Source organism: Elephantulus edwardii, unplaced genomic scaffold (genome assembly GCF_000299155.1).
Source record: "Elephantulus edwardii isolate Elephantulus edwardi_28Jun2011 unplaced genomic scaffold, EleEdw1.0 scaffold00110, whole genome shotgun sequence".
Taxonomy (NCBI): Eukaryota; Metazoa; Chordata; class Mammalia; order Macroscelidea; family Macroscelididae; genus Elephantulus; species Elephantulus edwardii.
The window spans coordinates 1,164,883-1,174,136 of NW_006399860.1; positions in this window are offsets into that span (position 1 = coordinate 1,164,883).

Below are 9,254 nucleotides of genomic sequence, written 5' to 3' on the forward strand. Positions count from 1 at the left end.
CTTCATCTGACATACTTTGAACATATTGTCAGGAGGAACCAGTCCTTGGAGAGGAATATAATGTGCTTGGGAGGGTGGTGGAACAGCACAGGAATGGAAGACTCTCGATGAGATGGGTTGATTCAGTGACTGGGGAAATGGGGGTAGATGTATCAGAGACAATAAGATTGGCACAGTATAGAGCAGAGTTTAGGGCTGTTGTACATAGCGTCACTATGAGTTGCAGGTAACTTGACAGCACATAACAACAACAACAACATGGAGAAAGGATAAATGCCTGAAGCACACATTTCTTTATTTTAAAACATACAGTGTTCGCTTGTTCTGTTTGTAAAACGGCTTTTTCACCCAGGTATAAGTTTCACATTTAAATGCTGTGGGATATTCATTCTTCTTAATATTAGCCACAATTTGTTATGATTTACAAAATCAAATGCCTTTGCATAGTCAATAAAACACAAACATCTTTCTGGTATTCTGTGCTTGCAGACTGTAAGAGCAAACAATAAACAAGCAAGCATATAAAGTAATTTTTGTTGTTTCTAGGTGAAGTTGAGTACAACTTGTAGTGACCTCATGAAAAACAAATATAAATCCTGTCCTATCCTGTTCCATTCTTACCATCTCTGATACACTTGAGTCCATTGCTACAGTCACTGTACTAATCCATCTTGTTGAGGGTCTTCCTCTCTTTTATTGACCCTCCACCTTTCTAAGTGTCCTATCTCTCTCCAGGAAATAGCCTCTCCTCTCCTAGCAATATATCTAAAATATGAGAGACGAAGCTTTGCCATCCTTGCCTCCAAGGAGCTCTCTTTCCCAAGACATACCTTTTCATACTTTTGGCAGTCTAAGGGATAGTCAGTACTCTTCTTTACCACCATAACTCAAAGACATCAATTCTTCTTCTGACATCCTTATTCGTTGTCTAATTCTCAGATGTATAGCAAGTGATTGAAAAGACCAAGGCCTGAATCAGGCACACCTTAATCTTCAAACTGACATCATTACTCTTCAGTATTTTGGAGAAATTTTTAACATCATCCTTGCCCAAAGTAATAAGCAACTTGCAAATCATTCCCCAAAATAATGAACTGAAAGATAGGTGGTGTACCTTTAATAGCACACCATAAATATTATCAAGCATACAATTACCATCGCACAGGATACCCTTTTCTACTCTCAGCTAAGGCCCATGGCAGTACAGTAGGATGGGGTCCTAGATGGACGGGGTGTCTTTGGCACGGGTGGTTGTGGTCGACTTGACAGCATCTAACAACATTTATAAGATAACTTGCAGAGTGAATTCTTCTCAGCATTTAAAGACAAAAGAATATGCATTTTAGGTTCTCCAGATTAGAAACTGAGGGATAAGTCTTAACTCTTTTTATGAGATCAACAAAACTTAGGTCCCCAAACCTGAAAAAGATAAGGAGTTTTAGATACTAAATCTTGATAAGAAAAACTTACGCTAATTTCTCTTGAGCCATAGATGCATTGTTTCTTAAAAACTTTATCAGTGTGAATTCACAGGTATACGTAAAAAAGAATACATAAGTGTGAGTGAAGTTTGCTCTAGGAATAGAAGGTTGGTTTAATATTGGGAAACCAATGTAATGCACCATACTGTCAGGATAATGGAGAAAAGTTATTTGATCTTCTGAATAGATAGCAGTAAAGTGCTTTAATAGAATTCAATGTTCAAGCTGATGATGCTGTTAGGAAACTAGGAATAAAGTAAAATATTTTTTCTAATAAAGAAATTTTGGGTTGTTTGGTTGTTTTTTTTAAAAAAGCCAACAATAACTGTTATACTTAGTGGTGAAATATTGAAAGTTTTCCTCCTGAGATTAGAAATAAGACAAGGATATCCATTATTATTACCTCCATTCAAAATTTTAATCAAAATCCTAGCCAATCAATGACTTTTAAAAAAAAAGATTATAAAGGAAAAAAGATGATCATTATTTCAAATAGCATTTGTCTAGAGAGAGCAAAAAATGGTACAGGGGGCCACAGGGCCATAAGCGTCTCTCTGAAAGGGCCAGAGGAAATGAGAATAGCACAGCCCTTCACTGCGCAAAAACAGAAAGCAAATAAAGAGCCTGTAGCCCAGCCCCATGGTTCTTCTAAAGCTGTGCTAGCAGTAGCAACAAGAGGTTAATGTATTCATTGTTGACTCACAGATTGTGGTACCCCAAGTGGGGTTTATTAGGGAAGTAAATTGGAGAGTGAAGGAGGCAAAGGTTATCACCCAGTGCAGGGTTTAAAAAGTCCAGGTTTTAGTCCAGATGTCCTACGGCACAATTCCTCAGTTAATCCAGGCTCCAGTTTCAATTCAACAACACAGATGCAAGAAGTCTCTGATTTCCTCAATCATCAGCAAACTCCATCTCAGAGCAGTTCTAAGTTAGCATTTTCTCCAATCATCCAGCAAGAACAGCAAAACCTTGAACCGTGGCCTTTATCTCAGGGCTCCTCTGGTTACACCTTGCCATTTTCTCTACAGCAATGCCTTGATCTCTTCACCACCATCACTAGGGTCTTGCTACCAAGGTCTCACTCTCATCAGGGTCTTGCTCCAGTCTCCCTCAAGTCTTGCTGCTTAGTGTGGAAAGCGCTCTCGTGCTCTCGCTCTTTCTCTCTCTCTCTCTCTCTCTCTCTCTCTCTCTCTCTCTCTCTCTCTCTCTCTCCTTAATTCCACAGCTGTTGATGATTTGCAAAACCATGTGCCTGTAGTTAAGGTAGCTGGAGACCAGAGGAGGCTAATGTAATGGCTGGAAAAGCCAACTTTTAAGCTAACACCGAAGCATTCTTTTATAGATAGAAAATGTAGAAGAACCAACAGTTAAACAGAATTTAAAAGTTAATTAATAAAGAAGACAAGAAGAATCAATGCCTTTGAGCTGTGGTGTTGGAGAAGATCACTGAATATCCTATGGAGAGCCAAAAGAACAAACAAAGTCTTAGAGAGAGTGCACCCAGAATGCTCTTCTAAGACAAGAATGAGACTTCGCTTTACATATTTCAGGCATGTTGCTAGGAAGAGCTGTTCCTTGGAGAGGGATATGATGCTTAGAAGGGTGGAGGGCTGAAGAAGGAAAGGAAAATCCTCGACCAGGTGGATTGACACAGTGACTGCCGTAATGGGCTCTTGTGTGCCAGGAAGTATGAGGATGGCACAGTATAAGTTGTTCATAGGGTCATTATGAATTGTACTTGACTTCTCCTCAGCAGTCTTCAGTTTTGTCCAATGACTAGGTTTCCCACAGTAATAGTTTCTCTCCAGGGGAGTTGCAGGAATCTCCCATCCCTGCACCTGTGTGCCTACTCTGGGAAGGAGCTTCTCACCTGACTGCAGCCGCCTCTCCTAAAGTCTATTGTCCACTCTCTCAGATCTTAGGGAGCCTGGTGGGAATCTCTTCCACTTACAGCCCGCCTCTTCTAAAGTCTGCAATTGTCCTCAGTAATACATAGCATGGCTGGTGGCCGCCCTCTCTGTCTGGGGTGGGGGAAGCAGGGTCTCCTCCAGATATCTCTTGGGTCTCCCATAGCCTGGTAGGAATCTCTCCTCTGTTCAGCCTACAAGTCCTAAAATCTGTGATTGTCCTTGGTGGTCCACAGTGTTGTCAGAGACCAGTTTGCCCCTCACTGCTTTACTCTCTCTATCTGGGGTTGCAAATAGCTAAATAAATAAATGAATGAATGAATGAATGAATGAATGAATGAATAAACAAATACATACATACATACATACATACATACATACATACATACATACACAACCGGTGACTTTGCACATAGACCATATCTGATAGAACTCACAAGAATCGGATTGACTACATCTGGAAAAATGTGAAAGAAATCATTGGAGACACTCAATATCAACAATCAAAACAAGGCCAGGTGCTGACTGTGAAACAGATCAATTACTCCTGTGCAAGTTCCCACTGAGGCTGAAGAAAATGAAAATAAACTCATACAAACCAAATACAATTCAGAGTCTATCCCACCTGGATTAAAAAATCATGTTAAGAATAGGTTTGAAGCATTGAGCACTGACTACTGAAGACCAGATGAGGTATGGAATGACGTCAGGGTTATCATTCATGAAAAGAGCAAAAGGTCACTACAAAGAGGAGAAAGAAAAACAAAATGGATATCAGAAGAGACCCTGAAAAATCACACTAGAGCATCATGAAGCCAAAACAAACAGGATGCTGAAGTAAAAGAACTGAACAGAAGATTTCAAAGGACAGCTTGAGAAGACAAGTATATTCCAAAAAATGTGCAAAGAGATGGAATTGGAAAATAAAAAGAGAAGAACTCACTCAGCATTTCTCAAGTTGAAAAAAAACTGAAAATCAAATTCAAGACTCTAATTTCAGAACTGAAAGATGCTATGGGTAAAATTGTGAACGATCGAGAAAGCATCAAAAGAAGATGAAGGGAGTACATACAATTACTGAGAAAGAAATGGGTGACACTGAAGTATTTCAGGAAGTACCATATGATCAAGAGCCAATGGTTATGAAGAAGTTAAAGCTGCACTGAAGGCAGTGGCAAAAAAAAGAAGACCTCAAGAGTTGATGGGATACCAATTGACATGTTTTAACTAGTAGATGCAGCCCTGGACATGCACACCAGTCTCTTCCAGGAAATTTGGAGGATAGCTGCCTAGTTAACTAACTGGAAGAGATCCATATTTGTTCCCATCCCCAAGAAGGGTGATCCAATAGAATGTGTAAATTATCAATGTCATTAATATTATATGCAAGCAAAATACTGCTGAAGATCATTAAAAAAAATGCCTGAAACAGTAAATAGACAATTGCCAGAAATTCAAGCTAGATGTGGAAGAGGCCATGGCACCAAGGATATCATTGTTGATGTCAGATGGATCCTGGCTGAAAGTAAAGAATACCAGAAGAGTGTCAATTTATGCTTTATTGACTATGCAAAGGTATTTGACTGTGTGAACTGTAACAAATTATGGCTAACTTTGAGCTGAATGGAAATCCCAGAACACTTAATTGTGCTCATGTGAAAACTATGTGTGTACCAAGAAGTTGGTTTTGCATACATAGCAAGGGAACACTGGACTCTCTACTCTGGGTTAAATTTGCACTGTGCTCTTTTTTAATCTCCCCAGCTCTCCTCTCATTATCTCTCACAGGCCATTCTCTTCAAACCACCCTTACATGTTAATCTTATCTCAGTGCCTGCTTCCCAGAGGTTGCAGACCCACAGTCACCATCACACTGCCCCATCCAAACATGAATCCTTTTCTTTGTTTACTTTTGATCTTTTTCTAAAAGAAATGGTATAAAGTGACTTTAGTAAAATGATACTCCATGACAATGTGTCTGGTAAGGGCCTGGTTTTATTTTATGTCATGGATTGAATTGTATCCTGGAAAATGTATACATATAATGATAAAATGTGAAAGCTATAAATTGATCCTCCGTGATCTGATAAACCAAAGAGTTGTAGGAAGATTAAGGGTAGGACAACATTCTTTAATTCCTTCACAGCCCTAAAGGGAGATCACCTAGGAAAGGCCTGTAATAGTGTTTATCTCACTGGAGAGAAAAGAAATCATTAACAGGAGTGGAATGCATCTTTGTGGACCAGGCCCTTATTCAAAGGAGTTCCTTGATATCAGGGCAGGCCAAGACACATGGAGGTTTCCAAGGAACGCCAGATTTATAGTTACTGAAGAAAACAAGAATTTTCTTCCACAACCGACATAGGGAGAGGAATTCCCCTAAGAGTCAGCACCCTCATTTGTACTTAATACGGTCTCAAATCATCAGCAATGATACCCTGTTGCAGACCGAGGGTCCCAAAGAATAGAATAATTTTATCCTTAATTAATTTTATCCTTAATTAATAAAGAGACAAACAGCCAGGAATGAGATAAAGCAGAGAGAGTAAAACAGAGGGTCAGCAGTTCTCGACTGAAGCCCTCAAGCCATGCTTCTCTGAGTATTTATTTAGAATCATAAGATAAAAAAAAGTAAAATCACAAGGAAGTACAAAACAAAGGATAATGGTGAAGTCTTTTACAGATCAGTCCAAGTTCCTCTTTATGCTAATCTCAAGAGGGAGGGGTTCATTTGACACAAACTAAGAACAATGTTAACTCCTAGCGAATGCTCCATTGCCACAAGGTGGCCTTCAGTTTGTATCAAGCTTCCCTCATTTCCCGAAACAGCATTTGGTCTACTATTATTAAATTTGATATTCGGCTTCCCTCAATACCCCAGGTGCCAGGAGCACTTCTAAACCCTGCTTGAATAGTAGTTCCTTGTCAGTGTATTATTCCACCCATTTTTATATGATCTTCAGCAATATTTGCTTGTTTGTGATATTAATGATACTGTTTGATAATTTCCACATTGTTTTAGATCGCCATTCTTGGGAATGAGAACAAGAATGGATTTCCTCTAGACAGTGTTCAAGCATAGACTGGTGAGAACATCCAGGGTTTCATCTGCTACTTGAAACATGTCAATTGCTATTCCATTGACTTCTGGCACCTTACTTTTTTTGCCAGTGTCTTTAATGCAGCTTAAATGTCTTCTTTCATTATCATTAGTTCTTTTTCATAGTATACTTTCTGAAATATTTGTGTCGGCCTTCTTGGTACAGTAATTGTGTGTTTACTTCTGTTGACACTTCTTGCATCATTCTAGATTTTCTCATAGTATCTCTCAGTATTGCAATTCAGCTTGAATTTGTTTTTTAGTTCTCTCAACTTGAGAAATGCTAAGCCAGTTCTTCTCTTTTGATTCTCAAACTCCAGCTCTTTGCCCATTCCAATATAGTACTTTGACTTCTAAACTGCCCCTCCTAATAACATGCCTAAATTATGTGAGGTGAAGCTTCATCATCCTTGTCCTTAAGGAGTGTTCTGTTGTTTGGTTCATCTTTTACTTCAGCATTTCTCCCCTTTGCTTTGGCCTCTCGATGCTCTAGTGCAATTTTCAGAGTCTCTCCAGAGCCTTTTCTTTCTCCTCTGTCTTTGTAAGGACCCTTTGCCCTCTCTGATGTCATCGCACAGCTCATCTGGTCTTCAATCATTAGTGTTCAATGCTTCAAATTCATTTTTGAGATGATTTTAAAAATTAGATGTGGTAGACAGAGGGTTTATTTTGGTTTTTGTAGACTTCTTTTAACTCTCTTAAGCCTCAATTTGAATTTGATTAGGAGTAATTGATGATCTGTTCCACAGTTAGCATTTGGCCTAATTTTGACTGCTGAAATTGAGCTTTTCCAGTGATTCTTTCTACAGATATAGTCAGTCTAATACCTGTGTAGTCCACTAGGTAAGATTCATGTGTAGTCATTCTTTATGTTTCTGAACACAATAGACGTTTTGGAGGAAGTGCAGCCAGAAAACTCCTTGAAGACAAGGATGATGAAGCTTCATCTCGCATCATTTAGGCATGTTTATTAGGAGGGTCTTTTCCTTGGAAAGGGACATCATGCTTGGAAAGATGGAGGGTCAGCAAGGGAGAGGAAGATCCTCAACTACATGGATTGATAAGGTAACTGCAGCAATGAGATCAAGAATGTCAGAGCTGATGAGGTTGAAACACGATAGGACAGAGCTTATATCTGTTGTTCATAAGATTTCCCTCAGTCATACTCAACTCTGGCACCTCATAATAACTTGGACAATGGATAAGGATGACAGAAGAACGGATGCCTTTGAATTGTGCATTGGAGCTGAATATTGAGTAAATATCCCATGGCCTACCAAAAGAACAAACAAACCTGTCTTGGAGGAAGTGTATGTAACCAGAATGATACTTAACAGCAAGGATGAAGAAACTTTGTCTAATATATTTTGAGCATGTTGTAAGAAAGTGCCATTCTCGGAAAAAAGATACCCTTTTGAGAAAAGGTGAAAGTTCAGGGAAAAAGAAACCTTCTGTAGGGTGGATTGACACAGTGACTGTAACAGTGGACTTGAGCATGTAAGCAATGGTGGGGATGGCTCAGGATAGAGCAAAGTTCATCACAGTTGATTTGATGGTATCTGAGTACAATAGCTTCATGAACTTTTAAGAAAATAAATTCATGTTTGTTAAAATCATTCACTTATGGTATCTCCGTTTTAGATACTATACTAGAGATACTAGGGAGCTCTGGTAGCCTGTGTTGTTAGATGCTGTTAAGTTGGGTATGACTCATAGTCACCTTAAGAACAGCAGACCTGAATCTCGCCCTACTCTGTGCCATCTTCATCATCTCTGATAATTGTGAGCCCACTGTGGCAATGAGATTGACTGAGTCAATCCACCTTCTTAAGGATCTTCCTTTTCTTCCCTGTCCCTTCAGCTTTCCAGGCATATTACTTTACAAGAACTAGCCTCTGCCCAGAATATGTGAGATGAAACTTTGTAGTCCTTGCTTCTGGGAAACACTCTGGTTGCATCTTTTCTAAGACATATCTCTTTGTTCTTTTGGCAGTCCATGGATATACAGTACTCCCTTCCAGCACCACAACTCAAAGGCATCACTCTCATCCTTATTCATTGTCCAGGGTCAGAAGCATAGCAAGTAGTTAGAAAGACCATGGCCTGAATCAAGTACACTGTAGACTTCAAACTGACATCAGTGCTCTACAGTATTTTGGAAAGGTCCCTTACAGCAGACTTGCTCAAAGCAATATGTCTCCTGGTCTCCTGACTGCTAGTACTAAGAGAGCTGACTGTGGATCAAAGTAAGATGAAATCATTGATAGTTCCAATCCCTTCTCCATCTATTATGATAGATAATAGATTCCTTATGCCTCATGGCCCAAGGTTAAGGAATTGTACTGTCAACCTAAAGGCACACACTTTGGATCCATCAGTGACTCCACAGAAGAAAGATGGGCCATCTCCTCCCATGCAGTTTACAGCCTCTGAAAACTCACTGGAGGGTCAGCTGTGAGTTGGTTCTGACATCATAGCACATAATACATAAATACTATAGATAATATTTTAGGTAACTAAGATATTTTATTTTAGTTGTTGTTATTGAAAATATATGCACTAGACTAACTCAACAATTTCTGCATGTACAAATGTATAACATTGGCTATATTCTTCAAGTTTGTATAACCATTTTCACCCACTTTTTCTGGAGTTTTTCTTCTTGAAATAACATAACACACAGCCTCCTAAGCTTCCTATCTCATCTACTGAATTGCTATTGTCCGTTTGATTCCATATAGATTCATCTTCAAAAAAGCATAATGC